Source organism: Hemiscyllium ocellatum, chromosome 1 (assembly GCF_020745735.1).
Source record: "Hemiscyllium ocellatum isolate sHemOce1 chromosome 1, sHemOce1.pat.X.cur, whole genome shotgun sequence".
NCBI classification, from domain to species: Eukaryota; Metazoa; Chordata; class Chondrichthyes; order Orectolobiformes; family Hemiscylliidae; genus Hemiscyllium; species Hemiscyllium ocellatum.
In genome coordinates, this window is record NC_083401.1 from 28,399,384 (window position 1) to 28,422,592 (window position 23,209).

Consider the following 23,209-nt stretch of genomic DNA (forward strand, 5'->3'; position numbering starts at 1 on the left):
TAGGGTTAGGGTTAGGATGAAAGAGCAGTGCTCCAAAAGCTTGTGATTTCAAACAAACCTGTTGGATGGGAATCCCGTGTCGTGTGACTTCTGACTTTATTGCATAAATGCAAGACCAAAACCACCAATCAGAGAAATTCATCCCGTTCTCTTCTACTTTGTTTACCTCCTGCTCTCAAACCCACCTAAAATTAAAATTAGCTCCAAGAAGCTCTCCTACATCCCATCTTCAGGAAGGTCAATCCATGGAACAGAAACGCAAGTGACGTTGCAGGGGCATATGGCAGAATATCATATGGACTCTCTAAATCATTGACAATTGTCACTGTACATTCAAGCTGGTACAGGGCACAAATCCTCACAATGTCCAGTGCCCGGCCATGCAGTGCACCATCTCCTGTGCAGCAAGATGCTCACTGTTGGACAAGTCAATGTTTTGCAGAGATTGGGGATCACAGACCTTCCAGCTGATGATGTTGGGGCATGCTCATCACAAGGATCGGTTTATAACTCGGTATTCTGAATGGGCTGATGGAAGAAGTGCTGTAGCCAAGCCAGACCAACGCCTCCCAACTCACTCTGTCTGTCTTATAACCGAGGAAAGGAGACAGTGAGCATTGTAGATGATGGAGATTAGGGTCAAGAGTGTAGGGCTGGAAAAGCACAGCAGGTCAGGTAGCATCCGAGGAGCAGGAGAATCGATGTTTCGGGCATAAGCTCTTCATCAGGAACCAAGGAATGGGCAATGAAATTTGCCATGAAGAAGGGCAATCAGGAGGAAAGAAATGTGCCAATAATGATGGCCCACATTTTAGCTGCCTTTCTTTCCAGTTTAATGGATTGTTTGTGTGCATAGGTTGTTACCAAGCCTGAAGCATACCCCTGGACTTGGATATGGACAGCATCAATCTGAATTGCCTACTTCCTAGCTGCTACCAGTATGACCACTAGGGGGCAGGTAAAAGGATATGAGAGAGACCCAGGTAACATAGGTCTGCTTCACCATGAGTCCACAACTTCTATTGGTCAGCAAGTCAGGATCAACATCTAATCTGTGCAACATTATCGGGATAGCAGATTTTGCAGCAGCCACTGTCCAGCAAGCAAGGAGTAGAACAGCCACCTCACTAGGCAACGTCTTAAAACGATATATCAGAGGGTGACACATGGCATAGTAACGGTCAAGAGCAATGCAACTCAGGTGAAGGCAGTGCCAAATAGCAGATCCAGGCTTGAATAGATTTGACAGAAGGTGGGTCCAAAGTGCTAGCATCCTTCAGTAGACCTGCTCATGCTGTAGGGCATCACCATGATCCTGACAAAGAACTCAGCTATGGATAGTGACAGCACCAAAGCATTGGTCGCAGAGTGGAGCTGCTTGAAGTAGGTAACAGCCAGAGGCATGAGGAGATCACCAGCCAAGGTGGCTGCCATGGTGACCATTATAAAGAGATAAAGGCCAGTCCTGACTGGAGGTGTTCCAGTGCTTGATAAGCATCGGTTAGCTATTCTGCAGCCTGATGAGCTGGTGACATTGAATGAACCCAAGGTATTCTGCTTGTTCAGAGAAACTTCAACCTGGAGAAAAGTGGAGGCATAATTAGAAAAGACATCTGGGCCACATTTACTGTCAAAAACAATCTGTTGTTTCTGTGAATTCTGTCCACTCTGGCTTAGCTGACCCTGTGACACTCATCTGAGATGCATTCTACATTTTTTACTTGCTTCCTCCCAAGAGTTGGGTGAGACTGGAATTTATTCGCCATCCCTAGTTACCCAATGGAGGTGGACGCGGCATTCATTTCTGAAAAATGAACAGCTTGTTTTACCCAGGTCATTTCAGATTCAATCACTCCGCTGCAGGACTGAAGTGACATGTAACACATACTGGGAATAAAGGCAGGTTTCCATCCCCTAAAGGTGTAGAGGAAGATCATCTCTAATATGAGAGGTCCCATCATAAACCTGAAAATAGCCGGGACGAACCTGTTCTTAAATCTGCTGGTGCGTGTTTTCAAAGCTTTGTATCTTCTACCCAATGGAAGAGGGTGGAAGAGAGTTTAACCTCGATGGGGCGGTGGGGGGGGGGGGAGTCTTTGATTATTTTGGCTGCTTTCCCAAGGCAGCAGGAATTGTCACCAGAGTTAATGGATGGAAGGCTGGTTTTCATGGTGGACTGGGCTGTGTTCATCACTCTCTGGAATTTCTTGTGGTGTTGGGTACAGCAGTTTCCAGAACAAGCTGTGGTGCATCTGAATGGGATGCTTTCTATGGTACATCAATAAAAATTGATAAGAATCATTGTGGACATGCTGAATTTCGTTAGCCTCCTGAGGAAGTAGAGGCGTTAGTGCTCAGCAATTATGTTCTGGGCAAAAAGATCCATGGGTAACTTCTCAACCCAGTACTAATAAAACTCTTAATAGCTGTTGAAGGGCCAAAACTCTCCAATAACCCTTTTAACAGCCTTCCCAGCAGACAAAGAAAGTAGTGTCAAAAACAGAAGTTGCTGGAAAAGCTCAGCAGGTCTGGCAGCATCTGTGCAGAGAAATCAGAGTTAATGTTTCTGGTCCGGTGACCCCTTCCTCTTCACAGATGCTGCCAGACTTGCTAAGCTTTCCCAGCAACTTCCGTTTTCGCTTCTGATTTACAGCATCCGCAGTTCATTCGGTTTTCATTTGGTAAAGAAAGCAGCTCCTGTCCCAACAGGGAAACCAGTGCAGCCCGCCTCCTTGTAATTGAATGGCATCCATTTGTCTCAATCTGGTGGCAATTGGGAAAGCCAGCTTGGGGACCAGGAGGTTGTTGCTGAATCTTCAGCATCGTGACCCCCAAACCGTGACTCCTGAAAGTCTTCCACTCCCCTCCTTGTTGGTTCAGCCCTTTATGGCTTCATTACCGTGGGCTCCAGTGATATCCCAAAAGCTCCCAGAATCCAATGTGTGAGCAGCTTGGAGGGAGGGCGGGGCTACTTCATTGAGAAGGCTCCTAATTGGATATGATCTTCACTGGTCCGCACTAAAAACATTCAATTATTCTTCAAATTATTTAAACTTCTCACTGGTGAGGGCTGCTGGTTAATCCCCTCTGACACGGCCCACTCTCCTACTTCATGCACAAATCCCAGCTTCAGATTCAACACACCATTTCATCAACTCAAACTTACCTTTAACATAACAAAACCTAACTGCTATACTTCCTTCTTTTCCCTGATTTTGGAACAATGGATTTATTTGCCCTGCTCGTTCCATCATAAGTTCACTACTTTAGGAATTCAAAATAAATGTAACCTTGTGAAAAGCTTCAAATGTTGCCTCAGGAATTTTTCTTTTGTTTCAAAAATATACTTTATTCATTGAAATATCTTGATGTACATGCAGTCAATAAAGCAGTTTGGTTCAGTACAGGAACATATAAAGAAACAAACTCTATCCAACAAAGAAGCCAAAGGCATTTCTTATCTGTATAAGACTATGTTTACATCCATTTGAGACACCAGGAGAGTCTGGTAACTGAACGGACCCCATTTAACTTCAGCAGAAAGACCTCAGACAGTGGTCTTTCCCCACTGCTGCCCCAAGCTTTAGTACATCCCTCAGCACGTAGTCCTGAACCTTGGAATGTACCAGTCTGCAACACTCAGTCGAGGTCAACTCAAAACTCTGAAGTTTCAGGCAGACTGAAGGCCACCTTTCACCAGGTCAATGGTCCTCCAGGCACAGTTAATGTTTCTCTCAGTGTGCATCCGGAGAACAGTCCGTAGAGCACAGACCCCTTCGTCACAGAGCTGCTGCGGGTGAACCTCTACAAAATCCATTGCATTTCTCTTCAGACTTCTTTTGCGAAGGCACATTCTAGCAAGAGATGTGTTACAGTCTCTAGCCCCCCCCCACAACCACTTCAAGGGCAGCACAGCCTCAAATGAAGGATCTCACAGACTGTGGTCTTCTCACCATCAACCAGCAATGAATTGGTGCTTGTTGGAAAGTTCTGGTGAATATGACCTCCTAAATGCCAGTCATTTTAATCATGACAGAGAGTGCTCATTTCCATGGAGATTTCAATGAGTTTAAGACAACTAGCAATGAGAATGCTTTGAACCTTGATGATTCATTGACTTTAGGCCAAGAAAATAGTTTGCGGCTTGACTTTCAATATTTGCTCTCTCTCCCTGATCAATGACGATGTGGTTTCTGGAGTGCAGCCAGAATGCAAATGTTTAAGCCAACAGTCTAATTTGCATTTTGATTATTTTTACAATGACACTGTGTTTTGAGAATGCTAAAACTCACTTTTAGCAAGGTCAATCCCTTCATCCATTTCCTCAGAGCACAAGGGCAGCAAGTGAAGAGAAAGATCTATAACTGAACTGCTTTACGGACTATATATGTGCATAAAGATGTATGAATAAAGTAAATTATTGAAATTTTTAAAAATGCGTCATTTCCAGACAAAGAACATGTCCCGCATGTTCTCATTCAGGTCCACCGATGTCATGTTGGTGTTCTTCTCTGACCACTGCCTCCTGCTGGCTGACTGCCACTTACAGGATGACCAGCCAGCAGGGCAGGGAACGTGAAGCTAAATGGGAAACTGTTGATCCCAGAACATAATGAGGAGCTCAATAGGGATTACCCAGATTGGAGAACTGGGAAGCCCCTCTTTGAGTCTTCAGCAGGCTGGTGGGAGACAGTCAAGGGGAACACTAAGAGGTTCTTTATCCTCAGAGATGTTCAGAAGGTGTGTGTGTGTGTGTGTGTGTGTGTGTGTGTGTGTGTGTGTGTGTGTGTGTGTGTGTGTGTGTGTGTGTGTGTGTGTGTGAAGAGAGAGAGAGACAGGGAAAACTGTCCAAACTCCAGAAAACCACGCAGAGCTGTCTTCTGCTGCAGACAATGGGGATCAATGTCACGGAGGATCTCCAAGAGCCAGCAAGCCTCGTTCTTTGCCTAAGAATCCTCCAAGATAATCTTCTGGCCCAGGATCCACATGCTAGAGTAGGATGGGAGGTCCTTGTGTCTCTTCTTCCAGAAGGTATACACGGAGAGCTCTGTGCCCAGCAGCCTGAAGGAAGAAGATGGCTCAGCAACGTCATCTCAACCTCACATCCTAAGGATCTGCAAATTCTTTCATTCCAGATTCTATGACAGGAATCCCACAGATAGCATGGCCTTACAGTCGCTCCTGTCCTCTATCGTGGTGGTCTTAATGACAGCTGGGAGATGCTGAAAGTCGACGTTTCAAGTATAACCCTTCTTCAGGACTGGATGGGGTGCTACAGATAGTGCCTGGGAGAGAAGCAAATTGGTGAGGTAGTGATAGGTGAATACAGATAGTGGGTACAACCTGGTTGGTCGATAGGAGGAATGAATCCAGTTGGTAGCTGGAAGGAAGGGTCGGTAGGTGGAATGGAAGGGAGGAGGTGGGGCTGGAAAGGGAGCCAGAGGATTGCTGGGAAGGTTATTTGAAATTCTAGAATGCAATGTTAATTCCTCTGGGCTGTAGGCTGCCCAGGAAGATGAGCTGTTCTTCCTCCAATTTGTGGTCTGATTCACTGCAGCAATGGAGGAAGCTGGGGATGGACATGTCTGAGGGGGAGTGGGAGGGGGATTTGAAAGGGCAGTGACCGGGAGGTCAGGCTGGCTGTGTCAGGCCCGTCAAAGATGCTCAGTGAAATGGTCACCTAGTCTATATTGGAGTAAAAAATGAGGTCTGCAGATGCTGGAGATCACAGCTGCAAATGTGTTGCTGGTCAAAGCACAGCAGGCCAGGCAGCATCTCAGGAATAGAGACTTCGACGTTTCGAGCATAAGCCCTTCATCAGGAAAGATGAAGTCTATATTGGATCTCACCAATGTAGTGAAGACCACATTGGCAGCACCAGATGCAGTAGACTAGTTTGGAGGAGATGCAGGTGAACCTCTGTCTCACCTGAAAGGACTTTTTGGGACTTTGAGTGGAGGTGAGGGATAGGGTGGATGGCAGGTGTTGCATCTTTCTTGCTTACAGGGCAAGGTACTGTGGGGTTTGGAAGGATGGGGAGAATGGCATGAACCAGGGAGAGGCAAAGGGAACAGTCCTTGCTGAAGGCAGAGAGGGGTAGGGAGGGGAAGATGCTTTGGTTGGTGGGGTCTAATTGGAGTTGGTGGAAGTGTTTAAGGATGATGCATTGGACGTGGAGGCTGTCTTTATTGCATTTGGAAGGGGTGTGAGTTTAGACAAGTAAAGCTGGGAATGGAGGAGGTGTGGTCGAAGACTGTCTAGATGACAGAAGGGGGGAAAAGACCATTGTTTGAAATAGGAGGACATGTGGGATGTTTGGGAGTGGAACATCTCCTCGTCAGAGCAGATGCAATGGAGACGGAGGAATTAGGAAAATGGGAGGGATTTCTTGCGGGAAATTGGGTGGGAGGAGGTGTAGTCACTGTAGTCCAGTAGTTATGGGAGTCACTGGGTTTATAATAAACGTCATCCTTAAACTGTCACCGAACTTGGAAATGGAGAGGTCAAGAAAGGGAAGGGAGGTGTCCGAGATGGACCAAGTGAATTTAAAGGCAGGGTAGAAGTTGTGTGTGAAGTTGATGAACTGCACCAGTTCAGCCTGGGTGCAGGACGCTGCAACGATGCAGTCATTGATGTTATGGCAGAAGAGTTGGGGAATAGTACCGGTGTACATACTGAATAAACTCTGTTCAATGTTGCTGACAAAGAGGCACATGTAGCTAAGGCCCATGCAAATGGTGAGCTCATGGATTTGGAGGAACTGGGAAGAATTGAAGGAAACGTTATTGAGGGTGAGGACTAATTCAGCAAGACAGTTATCACTGGATGAGCTGAGCAATGCCTTCGGGTCCCTAGAAAGGAATAATCTTCCTGGAAGCGACACTTACTGGCCAAGGTGCATTCAGCTCTGTGGGACTCGATTGGCCAGGACTTGCTGGAGGTGTGTGTTAGCTATCAGTTAGCATGTATGAATCCATGAGGAAAGGTATGAGCACCCTCATCTACAAGCAGAAGGGGGAGAGGGAGGAAATTAGAAACTGGTCACTGCTGAGTGAATTTACAAAATCCTGTCTAAGGTCATTGCCAACCGGGTCAGATCTGTCCTGGGATCAGTGACCCACCTAGACCAAACCTGTGCTCTACCAGGCAGGATGATCTCTGAGAGTTTTGTGTTCCTCAGGGATATGATCACCTACATGCAAGACAGGAGGGTGTGGACGCCTGTCTCATCTGTTTGGACCAGGAGGTCTTCAACAAGATATCGCACACATTCATCTGGAATAAGCTCTCCAAAATAGGCTGGCGGGGGCAGGAATTTGCAATTGGATCCGACTGCTCTATACCAACACCGTTAACGTAGTCTCAATCAATGGGTGGGAATCAGAAAGCTTCCTGGTCAGATCCAGAGTCAGGCAGGGCTGCCCCCTCTCTCCTGCCTTGTTTGTGTGTTGTGTAAAGTCCTTTGCTGAGTCGATCAGGAAGGATACAAACCTGACAGCTGCCTCTCCACAGCAAGTAAAGACCTGGTCATCAGGTGTGAGACACTCTCTCTGTTGTGCTGAATGCAGGTTTGACCCACTCCCTGAACCAGTGCCATTGCAGTTAACCGAGCCATGTTTCAGTTTATCTGGAGGCCTGAGGTAGACCATGTCTGCGGGGACACCATGTATGGATATCTGGATAAGGGGGCAGGGGTGGGTGAACAATGTACTCAACGCTGCCCTCATCCTGATAGCCACCTTTGTGTGGCTGCATAAAGCTGTGCATAGTGCCGCTCTGTAGTGAGGTGCTACCTGTCCCCAGGGTTGCAAAGGATGGGACTGGTCTAATTACTGTGGTACGCTCCCAATAGTTAGACCGTTCCTCATCACTTGTCCTTCGTAGAGTAATTTGCCAAGAAAAGCAACTTTGACAACAAGTTCATCAGGAAGTGGTCAGCACACAGCATCCATAGCTTCCTGCAGGAAATGGAATCTGTCGGGTGGATCCTGTCAGGTTGCTCCTTGAACAGACTGTCAAAGCCATTTGGCAGAATGCCTCATCACCAGAACTTTCCAACAAGCACCAAGACATTGCTTGGCTGGTGGTGAGAAGGATCTCATTATCTTGGAGATCCTTCATGCCTCTTGGTGGCACCACCACACGCAGCCCTCAAAGCAGCTGCAGGGGGTGTAGAGACTGTCACACATCTCCTTCTGGAATGTCCTTTTGCAAAGGAAACCTGGAGAGAGGTGCAGTGGTTTTTGACAAGGTTCATCCTGAGCAGCTCTGTAACGCAGGTCTCTTTGTTCAATGCTCTGTTCACCAAGACAAACATCGGCTGCACCTGGATGACCGTCAACTCAGTGAAAGATGCCGTTTGGTCTGCCCAAAGCTTCCAGAGCAAGGAGTTGACTCTGACCAAGTGTTGCAGACTGGCACATTCCAAGGTCCAGGACGATGTGCTGAGGGATGCACTAAAGCTTGAGGAGCTGCCACCAAGGCGCTATGGAGAAAGACCACTGTCTAAGGTCTTTCTGCTGAGGTAGAATGGGGGTCCATTCAGTTATCAGACCCTCCTGGTACCTCAAATACATGAATTGCACAGTACGTAAATATAATCTTGTATAAGTAAGAAATACCATGGGTCTGTTTGTTCTCCATGTGTAAAGACTGTACAGAATCAAACTGCTGTAGTGACGATGCATATGTATAAAGCTTTTTATAAATAAAATTTATTTTTAAAAGGAAAGTCATTTCTAGACAAAAGGCCGAAACACCTCAAACACAATCAGTGATTGTCAATAAATCGTGATGTGATATCCACAGCTTCAAAGTGAATTTTGAAACATATAAAATTTTAACCATTTAAAACTTTTCATTTTGAGAAAATACTCTGAGCTTACAACCCCTTTAATTCAAAAGTTAACATAGAAAATGTTGGAGAAACTAAGGCAGCCTGCCGACATCTGTGGAGAGGGAAAGTTATGATAAGGAGTCATACCAGATCCGAAGCATTAACTCGGTTTCTCTCTCCACATGTGCTGCTAGACCCACTAGGTTTCTCCAGCTAGATCAGAATTCCAGCATCTGCAGCATTTTGTTTCTATTTAGGCCCTTTCATTCCCTTCTCTTCTCCTTCCTCCCAACTTTCCAACTCTTCCAGTGTGCCCATGGGTAACAGGCGATGTTGGAGAGGGACTGAACTGTAGTTGGCCCCCTTTTTATTTCCCACTTCTTGCCCTACCTCCCCTATCCATTTCTCTCCTTGATTTTTCAATTTAAAATAACTGGCACAGTGAAAAGTAGCACATGGGAAAATGTTACATAACAGGAGTTAGCTGGCATTTCTCAAAGAAACCACATTTCAGCCTATATCCTCCTGGTTCTGCAGTACTGGAGTTTGGGCCCACAGTAACTGCTGTAATGTCATACATTCTCCAGCAGAGAGCAGCTCTCACCCTAATGATGCATAAAAATCACAGAAATTCAAACTGATTATCAAAACTGAAAAAATACAACATGCATTTGTCATAACGTAGGGCTTTGAAATTTATAGAAATTTATAATTCAGAGACTGATTGTTACGCTTAAAAAATGTTGAAATGCCCTTTCATTGATGGTCTTTATAAAGCTACGACATTGTTTCATCACAGCAACAATGCATCATAGTGTCAACGTATTCTATACATGAGTGCATTAGAAAATAGGGACGATTAGTACGTTATTTTTATTCTTTTACAGTTTGAGGGTGTTTCTGTTGAGGCTACATACCCTAGATTGCCCATGAGAAGGTGGGAGTGAGCTGCCTTCTTGAACCGCTACAGCTCATCTGTTGACCCACAATGCCCCTGGGGAGGGGATTCTAGGTTTTTGACCTAGTGACAGTGAAGGAATGGCGATATATTTCCATGTCAGGATGGTGAGTGGCTTGGAGAGGAACCCGCAGTTGACAGTTTTCTCGTGTGTCTGCTGCCAAATCAATGTAAATCACATCAAATGCGTTAACCTCTCCATTTTTCCTGGACAGCACTGTAAACAAAATTCAATCAAATATGAAAAAAAATCAATTCAAACTCAGGTTCTTATAAGAGAGAGATTGCAGGGAGACAGAGTCAGCCAGAAAACCTCTGCTCAATCAGGGAACCTCCACCCCCAGCAGCTTTCTTTGACCAGAACCTTCAAACAGGCAGCTTGCTAAAACCAAACCAGAAAAAACTGGGAAAACTGGCCACTCCCCTTTCATTGTACAAGTGCTTTTCAAAATAAACTTAAAAGCCTTTCCAAGTAAATATTTCCAGACATATAGGAACCTCTGTCTTTTACGATCCCTCTTGAAAAAAAAAACCAAGGACAACATAAGCTTATTAAAGAGGCAGCATCATCATATTAGGGCGGCACGGTGGCACAGTGGTTAGCACTGCTGCCTCACAGCGCCAGAGACCCGGATTCAATTCCTGACTCAGGCGACTGACTGTGTGGAGTTTGCACGTTCTCCCCGTGTCTGCGTGGGTTTCCTCCGGGTGCTCCGGTTTCCTCCCACAGTCCAAAGATGTACACGTTAGGTGAATTGGCCATGCTAAATTGCCCGTAGTGTTAGGTAGGGGTAAATGTAGGGGTATGGGAGGGTTGCGCTTCGGTGGGTCGGTGTGGACTTGTTGGGCCGAAGGGCCTGTTTCCACACTGTAAGTCTAATCTAATCTAATCACAGACCTTTCTTTGGATCTGAAAGGGGCTGAAAAATTATTGCTTTTCTACCTTCGGCAGAAACAGAGAAGGAATGAGTGGAACCGATTGTGAGAGTGCCAAGGATAAAGGACAATGGAGGGCTTGTGGTGGTAAAGGAGTAACAGAGATGTCAGATAGGTGTAAATGATAAGTGTGGGAGGAGAAAGTGGAGCCATTTTGCTGAGAGCAACATCGATAAGATACAAACAAAACATGTCCTGTGTTGGGGGAGGGTGAGCTGAAAATGTGTTGCTGGTTAAAGCGCAGCAGATCGAATTCCCTGTTCCTTGGATGCTGCCTGATCTGCTGTGCTTTAACCAGCAACACATTTTCAGCTCTGATCTGCAGCATCTGCAGACCTCACTTTTTCCTTGGGGGAGGGTGAGTAAGAAAAAAGGAGCGCAGAGGTTATTCAACTCAATAGTGAGTCCAGGAGGCTGTAAGGTGCCTCGGTGAAAAAAATGAGAATAGATGAAAAAGTTGTTCTTCCAATTTGCATTGAGTTTCATTGGAACACTGTAGTAGGCCCAGGATGGAAATATTATCATGGGAGTGAGATAGTTTATTGAAATGGCAAGCAATAGGAAGGTTGGGCTCATTATTTCAGACAGATCAAAAATATTCCACTAGGCAGCTACCTAGTCTGCATTTTTTTTTCACCAAAAGAAATCTGAAAGAGACCAGAAAACAGCACTGAAGGCTTTGTTGGTGTGTCAGTGAAAGAGCTGCGGGTATTGGCCTGAGTCTGATGAGAACAAGAACTGTACCACATATCCCACAAAGAGACAGACAGAACTGAGACCCTGTGATACCCAGAGCCAAACCTTTGACTTGTGATGAGTTAAAAGAGACAATCTTCAGAAGTGAGAATGAGCTCGGCCAGGTGAAGGGAGTAGATAGTGGACGGGACTGTTCAGGTCTCTTTTCAAGACAGAAATGGAGAGCTTTCAAAGAATTGTGATGGTAGGTGGATTGCACATCAGTGTGGTAAAGGAGGCAGCTAAGGCAAGAAAATGGGACATTGTGGAATCAATGTAAAGCATCAGAAGAATGACGAATTTAAATGGGAAGAGGCTGAACAAGTGGTGAAAATAAAATCAAGAGGAAGAAAGCATAAGGGTCATAGATGGGGTAAATAGACAAGGTCATTTTCCTGGGGTGGGGGAGTGCAGAACTAGAGGGCATAGGTTTAGGGTGAGGGGGGGAAAGATATAAAAGAGACCTAAGGGGCAACTTTTTCACATAGAGGGTGGTGTGCAAATGGAATGAGTTGCCGGAGGAAGTTGTGGAGGCTGGTACAATTGCAGCATTTAAATGGTAGTTGGATGGGTATATCAATAGAAAGGGTTTAGAGAGATATGGGCCAAGTACTGGCAAATGGGACTAGGTTAATTTACGATATCTGGTTGGCACGGACAAGTTGGACCGGAGGGTCTGTTTGCGTGTTGTACAGCTCTATGATTCTGTGACTCTAAATAAGTTCAATGGATCAGGACAAGGCTGACAGCCCCACCTGTGGATTTTGGGAATGCAGTAGAAGTGAGCAGTGCAGGTAAAGATCTCAACCCCCGGGAGGGGTCTCTCAGTTCTGCGATCAGTCAAATAAACACTTCAGCAAGATTTCACACTTTAACTAGTAACAGCCGGGCACAGGTTTGTCCAACAACACAGAGATTAAAAGCTTCTGTGTTCCTTGGAGAAACTGTGCAGTTCACTTGGAACAAAGGCAATTTTTATATGTTTCTTAATTGTAGAGTAAATACAATAAAGTGTAATAAAATGACACAATGGACAGCAGATTAACCCAATGATATTTCCTGGGAAACAAAATTATTTTCCACACATTATCTCTTCGCACCTGCATTTCAAGTAGAGCTAGAATGGTTAGTAATGTCCTATCTAATTTAATTAATTCCATACTGTGAAGGGTCCATTGTTTTGCTTTATCTTTGATTCAGTTAGCTCAGCAAAGCAGGAATGCAGCCTTTAGCAGGGTAAGAAGCCATTTTAAACATAGTGTTAATTTGCAGCCTGAAGCCATTTTATTATGTTACTTTATGTTACTTGCATTGAGAAGCCATTTTGAGGTTAGTAAAAGCATGCATTAAATGGTTGCTCCTGACAACAGCCTATATCCAGATCTTAGATCCTCACAGGTTGGAGTTCTATGAGGTAGGAAGCTGTGGAGGTGAGATGACTAGAGGGGTGTTCAGTGATAGTTCACAATCAGTTCAGAGCATAGGTCAGGGGAAGATGGAAAGGTGTATTTGAGAGGCTGTTGTCAACTTCTGCCAGGTAGAGGTTGATATGCTGCAGGGCACCAACATCCCCCTATATCAGCAGGTTTAATAAAGTCAGGGTTGGATCTCAGAGAATGGGAGCGCAAAACGTTTGTAGGAGACATTTTCAAATGAGGTGATGAAATAGACATTAAGGCCACTGTTGTCACTGTGGCATTTCTTGATGAAAAAAACAAGTGCAGTTGAAGGCCAAGTGTAAGATCCAGGTGGACGGACAATATTGGAGATGAGTGAAATGGTCTGTGTCATCAGGTAAGGACTCCAGTTTAAAGAACTGGGCAGAGGGAAAGGTGATGGGAGAAGAGATAAACGATGTGTGCCTAAAATTCATGGAGGTGGTGGCAGAAAGGGATTGCTGAACATAGATTATACCATATCATGGAGGGGAGAGCCTGGGGGTGTTAAAAATACACGGCAAGGTGGAATTAGAAGCAAGGATTGAATTGGAAGGAAAGGGAAAGGAAGAAGAGAATGCATTGGAAACTGAGGTTTTAGAGCTTTCCAACACTCACAGGATTTTGCTTTTATTTGAAAGAAGTATGTCATCCTGATCTGTCTGGCCTACATGTGATTAAATTTTATTTATTCATGGGATGTGGACATTGCTGACTAGGTCAGAGTTTACTGTCTATCCCTTAACGTTAGGAATCAAACCACATTGACCTGGGTCTGGAGTCACATGGAGGTCAGATTAGGTAAGGATGATAGATTTCCTTCCCTAAAGACACTAATGAATCAGACGGGTACTTCCAGCCAGTGATAGTGGTTACATTGCTATTAGGCTCACTATTAATTCCAGATTTCTTTTTTATTGAATTCAGATTTCACCATCTGCCAGAGTAGGATTCAAACACAGATCCCCAGTGCATTTGTGTAAGGACCTGGATTATTTCCTTAATGACATCACCACTACAGCACTGCCTCCCTCAAAATTCCAGATTCCAGACCCAAAGTAACGTGATTGCCTCTTGACTTCCAGTCAGTTGCAAAAAACAGCAACAACAAAGTCTCAAAAGGAATGGCACTGAATAAACCAATGCACATTGACCAAGGCATCAGAAGTGAAAACTGCCCACCCAGTTTCATCATCCCTGCAAAGTCATCCTTAGTAACCTGTGGGGTTTGTGCTAAAATTGTGAGAGCTGTCCCACAGATTTGTCAAGGAGCAATCTAACATTGTCATTATCATAAAGTCAGACCTCACAACCAATACTCCAGACACCATCATCACCATCCACAGTTATGTCTTGTCTCACCGGCTGGACAGACCCACCAGAGATAACCACAGTCTACAGTCAGGAAAGAGTTACCCTGGAAATCAGCAACACTGGCACTGGCCGTTATGGAGTCTTATATATCAAGACAAACATGGGAAAGGAAACCTCCTCCATCAACCAACTGGTGATTCCTCCATGTTGAATACCAATTGGAAGAGGCACTGAAGGTTGCAAGGAGACAGATTGCACTCCAAGTGGGAGATTTCATTGGCTGTCACCAAAAGAGACTTGGTATCAGGTCCTAAGGAATACTGCTGTCCAACTAGGTCAGCACCAGCTGCTGAGGAAAACAAATAATAGATTTTCACAATAGACTCATGCTTGACAATCTACCTGTCGTAGATGCAACAGCCTGTAACAGCACTGGTATGAGTGACCACTGCATAGTCCTTGTGGAGTTAAAGTCCTGTTGTCACATTGAAGAAATAGGTTATTCTGCTATAATGTGCAGTTGTTAATGTGAATTCGCTGTAACACGATTAACAAATTGGGGACACTGTTTCTAAAGCATGAACTTTTTAAATGTGTTGGTTATAATGTGATTACATCGTCAACACTTTAAGAATGATTTCTAACATACGATTTTTCTATAAAGTGGGGTTGCCCAAGAATTCATCAATCGCTTTCAAGAAGAACTACCTGTATTCTCCATCATGACATGCTACATAAACACTCTGCTAAACGGGAAAGATTTTGAATAGACCTTGCAACTTAAAACTTGGCATCTATAAGACCATCAGTCCTAAGATACAGGAGCAGAATTAACCCATACAGCCCATTAAGTCTGCTCCACCATATATTTCTCAATCCTATTCTGCTGCCTTCTCACCTTCGGCTCTTGATTAGTGAAGAGCTCAAGGGCTATCTATCTCAGCTTTAAATATGCTCAATGACTTGCCCTCTGTGGCAATGTGTTCCACAGCTTCACCATCATCTGACTGAAGCAATTCCTCATCTCGGTTCTGAAGGGTCATCCCTTCACTCTGAGGCTGTGCCATAGGTTGTAGTCTCTCTTACTATGGAAACAGCTTCTCCATGTCCATTCTATCCAGGACCCCCAAATCCTTTCAAACTCTGCTGAGTACAGACCTAGAGTCCTCAATCACACCTCATATGGCAAACCCTTCAACTCTGGAATCATTCTTGTAAACCTCCTCTGGACTGATTCCAACAACAGCACGTCCTTCCTTAAATATGGGACCCAAAACTGCTCACGATATTCTAGATGTAGCCTGACCAGAATTATATACTATACAGCCTGAGCAGTAAATCCTTGCTCTTAGTGAATGCTAGCAATTGGTGAAGCCTCCTCTGGAATACTACGTGCAGTTCTAGTCACTGTAAAGGAAGGATATTATTAAACTGCAGTGGTTTCAGAGAAGATTTGCCGGGAATAGAGGGTCTGAGTTATAAAAATAGTTTGTAAAGGCTGGAACTTTTTCACTGGAGCATAAGAGGTTGAGGGCTGACCTTATTACAAATTGTTAAAATTATGAAGGACATAGATAAGGTGAATAGTAAAGGTCTCTTCCCTAAGGTAGAGGTGTATAAAACAAGGGGACTTATTTTTAAGGTGAGAGGAGAAAGGTTTAAAAAGGACATGAAGGGAAACGTTTTTACACAGAGAGTGGTTTGTGTGGAGAATGAACTGCTAAAGGAAGTGGTGGGTGCAGGTACAGTTACAGTGTTTAAAAGACATTTGGACAGATACACGCCTAGGAATGGTTTGAAGGGATGTGGGCCAACTGCAGGCAGGTGGAACATGGTTGGCATGGACTAGTTGGACCGAAGGGCTTGTTTTTGTGTTGTATGACTATGACTTGATTGGCTCCCACGGATTCATCTATGTTTATGCGTTTTAAGACCTCCAGCGACTTCTTAAATGTTCATGTTGATCTTGACCAGGCACAGTGGCTCAGTGGGTTAGCACTGCTGCCTCACAGCACCAGGGTCCCAGGTTCGCTTCCAGCCTCGGGCAACTGCCAATGTGGAGTTTGCACATTCTCCCTGTATCTGTGTGGGTTTCCTCCAGGTGCTCTGGTTTCCCCCACAGTCCAAGGATGTGCAGATCAGGTGAATTGGCCATGCTAAATTGCCCATAGTGTTAGGTGCATTAGTCAGAGGGAAATGGGTCTGGGTGGGTTACTCTTTGAAAGGTCTGTGTGGATTTGTTGGGCCAAATGGCCTGTTATACTTACACAAAAAGTACCTCAACAAGCACACAATCTATCACTCAGGCTCCCCCTAGGCCTGCATGCACATATATCCCTTTCCTACTATTGCGCATATGCATGTAACCACAAACTGGGTACAGCTGAATCAATGTCTTGGCAGTCACAATGAAAAAGTGCTTGGGTGTAACTCAGTCTCATAGCTGTCTGAGAGCTGCTTCCTGCTAACACTGCATCCACATTTCAGTGATGAGTACCAGGAACCGAGATCCTACAGTGAGACAAACGCATTCTCATCAGCAATGGGAAAGGTTTCGTTTCCTCCTGGAGGCCTTTAGGGTTTCAGACAGAGCGATGCTGTGGTTTGCTGGGAACGCCCATCTGATATGCAAATCTATAAAAGCGCTTTTCTCTCAGCCTTGAGCCTCACCAATGGAAAGGTGAGAAATAGGAATAACATCCCAGTCCTCCAGCTCTGGTCTCAGCTTCAAATCCGGTTCCAATCCAAGGTGTGGATATAAAGGGTAGTTCTGTGTATTCATGAAGGTTAACACAGGAAGAAAAGAAAACTTGTATTTTTAAGCCACAGTTTGGAACATTCAAGGCATCTTAAATTCCCCCATAAACCCTTTCTATTCATATATCAATCCAGGTGTCTTTTAAATGCTGTAATTGTACCAGCCTCCACCACTTCCTCAGGCAGCTCATTCCATACATGCACTACCCTCTGCATGAAAATGTTCTGCCTTAGATCACTTTTAAATTTTTCCCCTTTCATCTTAAAACTATGCCCTCTAGTTCTGGTTTCTATGACTCTATTTACAGCCAATGATATATGCTTTGGAAGCTTTCTGTGTCCACATTTGCAGCCACGTGATAATGACCAGAGAATCTTAATTAATTGATGCTGTTTGAGGGATAAGTATTGGCCAAGATACAGAGAGAAGTTCCGTGCTTTTTTGTGCAATGGGATATTTTTTCATTTCCAGCCAAGAGTGTGCACAGAAACCCTCAGTTCATTATCTCATCCGACAGATGACACTTTTGACAGTGCAGCAATCCCTCAGTACTCTGTATTTTATGGTGCTCCACTATCTGCAGTGTGACTGGTCTCTCATTCAGATGTCCTCCTTTCACCTTCAGGCCAGGATTAATTGTCTATAATTAGACACTAATTAGGAGGCGAAAGTGAGGACTGCAGATGCTGGAGATCAGAGTCAAGATTAGAGTGGTGCTGGAAAAGTACAGCAGGTCAGGCAGCATCCGAGGAGCAAGAAGATCGATGTTTCGGGCAAAAGCCCTTCATCAGGAACTAATTAGGATCTAACCACAAGAATGGCTGATGTGGGAGCTTCGTTCACACGATACATTAATGATCTGGACAAAGGAACTGAGGACATTGTTGCTAAGTTTGCAGATGACACAAAATTAGGTGGAGGGACAGGTAATGTTGAGGAAGTGGGAAGGTTGCAGCAGGATATGGACAGGCTAGGAGAATGGTTAAAGTTGTGAAAGATGGAATATAATATGGGAAAGTGCAAGTTTTGCACTTTGGTAGGACAAGTGGAGGTGCAGATTATTTTCTAAATGGGGAATGGCTTCAGAAATCTGGAGCATAAGGGATTTAGGAGTCCTAGCTCAGGATTATCTTAAGGTTTATATACAGGTTCATTTGGCCTTTAGGAAGACAAATACAAAGTTAGCATTAATTTCAAGAAGATTAGAATTCAAGAACAAAGGTATACTGCTGAGGCCGTATAAGGCTCTGATCAGAGTGTATTTGGAATATTGTGAGCAGTTTTGGGCCCTGTACCTAAGATTAGATTAGATTCCCTACACTTTAAAAACAGGCCCTTTGGCCCAACAAGTCCACACCAACCCTCCAAAGAGTAACCCACCCAGACCCATTCCCCTACTCTATATTTTAGTCTGACTAATGCACCTAACACCATGGGCAATTTAGCATGGCTAATTCACCTGACCTGCATATCTTTGGATTGTGGGAGGAAACGCACACAGACAGGGGGAGAACGTGCAAACTCCATGCAGACAGTCAACCAAGGGGGGAATTGAACTCGGGTCCCTGATGCTGTGAGGCAGTAGTGTTAACCACTGAGCCACCGTGCTGCCTTAGAAACAAGGGTTCATCTAAGGAAAGATGGGCTAATCTTGGAGGAGGTCCAGAGGAGGTTTACAAGAATAATCCTAGGGATAAAAGGCTTGTCATCTGAGGAGCTCTTGAGGAATCTAGTTCTAAATGTGATGGAGTTTAGAAGGATGAGGAGGAGATCTGATTGAAATTTACAAAATACTGAGAGACCTGGATTGAGTGCATGTGTAGAGTCTAGAACTCCTTCAGGAGCTAGTGAGAGAGGATATGTCGCACGCAGAAATTATAAGTAAAAGATCAAATGGTCATACAATGGATGCAAATGTATTGAACAAACCTAGTTGGTTAACTATGGTTAAAACACAGGCAAACACTAACAAGGCCTCATGCCTAGAACGCATTGTCTGAACCAGGAAGTCAGCTCTTTTATATTGGTAAAACCTTAAGTTACCTTGGGGCAGTGAGTAGTAAGAAGTTCTGGGATTTACATATTAATGAATCGAAACCAGTATCTCCATTCTAACTGATTAAAGACTTAACAGCAATCTAGAATTTGTTCAATACATTCCCATCGGTTGTATGATACTTTGATCTTTACTTATAAATTCGGTGTCCGACATATCCTCTCTCACTATCACCTGAAGAAGGAATGAGGCTCCAAAAGCTTATATTTTCAAATAAACCTGTTGGACTATAACCCAGTGTCGTGTGATTTTTGACCTTGCCCATCCCAGTCTAATACCAGCGCCTTCACATCCTGTGCAGTTCAGAAAGAGATAAACAGGTTCTTGGTTAATAAGGGAGCGAGGAGCCCAGGGAGAAGGCAGGAGAATGGAGTTGAAAAACATATCAGCCAATGATAGAACAGTCAGGTTGGGCTGAATGGCCTAATTCAGCTCCTTTATCTTATGTCCTTATGATCTAATTAATTAATGTTCCCCTGGTTTAATGCACACTGAAACAGACAAGATTAAACTTTACTTGATCCTGAATTAACTGAGCACTGAAAATTGAAAATTATATCCATTCTCCTAAATGGTCTCACCTTATCTTTATTAGCCCAGATGTTGTAATTCTTTCTGCATTAAATCAAAATTGAAAGGTAGTTACTTCTTAAAGAAAACACATTTATATCTCTCATAATGTATTTACTCCTCTTGTCACATTGTTTTTAGGTATGTTTTAAAAAGAGCTCACAGCAAATAGTTTTGGAAACATAAGTCAGTGTAAAGAAAATCAATGTGTGGAATTGTTTTATAAGAATACTGAAAATATTGGCAGGTTTAATTGAAACATTCAAGAGGACATTAGAGGATTATCTAAATTGAAACAATGTTTGGGGTTATGGGAAACAGTCAGGAAATTGACATCAAGTTGAAATGCCAAAAAAGCCAGTGCAGAAACAATGGGCTGACTGGACTCCTATCCCATAACAGTTCTGTGAGCATGTGGCATCAAGGTTTGAGTTAGTCGTGATCACGCAGAAGCAGGTCACACACAGGGTGTAACCCTGTACTTCTGGAATATTCCACTAGGGGTGACCTGCACCAGATGAAGCAGAGAGACCAAATATGAAGCCCTATTCCAGCATAAGCAACTGAGTGAACAAAGAAAGGAAATCCTTGATTTGTGTAAATATCAAAATGGAGGGGAGCAGCTTTCCTGGATGAACAGACACAGAGAGAGACTCGAAGAGGCTGAAGTTGACAAGACTTTAGAGGGAAAATTTGAGAAAGGGCCAGGTTAGAAGTCAATCATCTCAGCTCCAGGATATCTCTACAGAGCTCCTCAGGGTAGTGTCCTTGGCTCAATATCCTTGCTTCCCTTCCCTTCATTATAAAGTTAGAAGTGTGGATATTCATTGATAATTGTGCAACATTCCATGGCTCTCATGACTTGGATTGATAAGTGACAAGTAATATTCATGTAAAAATAGATAAGTCCCCTGGGCCAGATGGGATTTATTCTAGGATGCTCTGGGAAGCCAGTAAGGAGATTGCCGAGCCTTTGATTTTGATCTTTGTGTCGTCATTGTCTACAGGAATTGTGCCAAAAGACTGGAGGATAGCAAATATGTTCCTTTGTTTAAGAAGGGGAATAGAGACAGCCCTGGAAATTATAGACCTGTGAGCCCTACTTTGGTTGTGGGTGAAGTATTGGAAAGGTATATAAGAGATAGGATTTATAATCATCTAGAGAGGAACAAGTTGATTGGGGTAGTCAACACAGTTGGTGAAGGGTAGGTCATGCCTCACAAACCTTATTGAGCTCTTTGAGAAGGTGACAGAGAGGTGGATGAGGATAAAGCGGTTGATGTGGTATATATGGATTTCAGTGAGGTGTTTGATAAGGTTCCCCATGGGAGGCTACTGCACAAAATATATAGGCTTGGGATTGAGGGTGATTTAACAGTTGGATCAAAAATTGGCTAGCTGAAAGAAGACAGAAGGAGTGAATGATGGGAAATATTCATTCTGCAATTCAGTTACTAGTGGGGTACCGCAAGAATCTGTTTTGGGTCCACTGTTGTTCGTCATTTTTATCAATGATCTGGATGAGGGCATAGAAGGATGGGTTAGTAAATTTACAGATAACACTAAGGTCAATGGAGTTGTGGATAGTGCTAAAGAATGTTGCAGGTTACAGAGGGACATAGATACGCTGCAGAGCTGGGTTGAGAGATGGCAAATGGGGTTTAATGAGGAAAAGTGTGAGGTGTTTCACTTTGGAAGGAGCAACAGGAATAAAGATTACTGGGCTAATGTTAAGATTCTTGGTAGTGTAGATGAGCAGAGAGATCTCAATGACCCGGTACATTTGAAAGTTGCCACCCAGGTTGATAGGGTAGTTAAGAAGGCATACTTTGTGTTAGCTTTTGTTGGTAGAGGGATTGAGTTTGGAACCATGAAGTCATGCTGCAGCTGTATAAAACTATTATGCGGCCACACTTGGACTATTGTGTACAGTCCTGGTCACCGCATTGTAAGAAGGATGTGGAAGCTTTGGAAACGGTTCAGAGGAGATTTACTAGGATGTTGCCTGATATGGAGGGTAAGTTTTACGAGGAAAGGCAGGGGGACTTGAGGCTGCTTTCGTTAGAGAGACGGTGGTTGAGAGGTGACTTAATTGAGACATATAAGATAATCAGAGGGTTAGATAGGGTGGACAGGGAGAGCTTTTTTCCTCAGGTAGTGATGGCTAGCATGAGGGGACATAGCTTTAAATTGAGGGCTGATAGATGTAGGATAGATGTCAGAGGTAGTTTCTTTACTCAAAGAGTAGTCGGGGCATAGAACACCCTGCCTGCAACAGTAGTAGACTCACCAACTTTAAGGGCATTTAAATGGTCATTGGATAGCATTTGGGTGAGAATGGAATAGTTTTGGTTAGATGAGCTTCAGATTGGTATGACAGGGCGGGGCAACATTGAGGGCTGAAGGGCCTGTACTGCGCTGTAATGTTCTATGTTCTATGCTCCCTGCTATGAATTGGTCATCTCTAACAAAAGACAACATTGCTCCTCGAAATTTAAAGATTTTTCCATCAATAAAATTTCCATTAAATACCATGGCTTCAAGAGCAAGTCAGAAGCAAGCAATTCTGCAGTGAATAATTTATCTCCTTACTCACGAAAGTCTACCCTCCATAAAAGATACAAGCCAGGAATGTGATGGAATACTCCTCACTTGTCTGGATGGTTGCTGCTTTAACACTCAAAAGATTTGAAACCATCCAGAAAAACATATCCAACTTGATTTGCATCCCATTCACCACTGTCAACATTCACTCCCGCTACCACCAACATTCAATGACAGCATTGTGTACTTTCTACATGATGCATTACAAAATGAACAAAAATGAATACTCACCAAAAATGAAGCTAACTAGGTGGTGTTCTGAAACAGAAATCCAAGCTAAATCTCCCTGACTCAGGAACACAGACTGTCTCTCCAGCATTATAGTATTCTGACCAAAAGGTCTGATCTTTAATGAGATTCAACTTTTTTAAAAGTAATCCTCTCTGTAATGTTTAATCGCATAAAACCCATTTGACCACCACGATATGATGTATTTACTGGTTAAGACAAAACTATTGTTGCAGGAAAATCATAAGTAACTATAATCTCTTTGTTGTCATGATTGTGAAGAGAGAGAGAAACAGCAGTAGCTGTGAAAAAGGCAATTTCAACACATCAAAGACACTTCATTCAGTGGCTCTTCAGGAAAACTGGAACAAGGAAGTGCTCAAGGAAAAATGGGAAAAGCCAGTCACACTTGGAAAATACAGATGTCTTAGTGCAAAAGGCCTGGAAGGGGCAAGTGAAAGCTCCAGGTGGTGAAGTTAGAGATTCCCCGAGGGAAAAATAACTACTAAAAAAAAAGGAAGACAAGGGAATGTGAAAGAATGTCCTTGCCTCTCACAACAAACATTGCCACCATCGGACAATCCTTTCATCCTGGGAACAAGACGGGAACCCTTGTTACACTCCGATGATAGCTTTCCTGAAATAAGGAGACCAAAGCTGCACTCAGAACTCCAGAGGGAGCCTAACCAAGCTCCTATACACATGAAGCAAGGCTTCACTCTTCCTCTTCTCAAATATAATAAATACTAACATGATGCTAGCCTTCCTAAGAGCTTGC

General features: G+C 43.8%; 1 protein-coding gene across 1 annotated transcript in view; it reads left to right on the forward strand.

Annotated features, from left to right (window-relative positions):
- Positions 1–13,890, forward strand: part of adra1d (adrenoceptor alpha 1D) — a 119,684-nt gene extending 105,794 nt beyond the window's left edge. Inside the window, exon 3 of the mRNA XM_060828365.1 lies at positions 13,829–13,890. The gene's annotated coding sequence lies outside the window, so the exon portion shown is untranslated. The remainder of the gene's footprint in view (positions 1–13,828) is intronic.
- Positions 13,891–23,209: the final 9,319 nt, after the last annotated feature.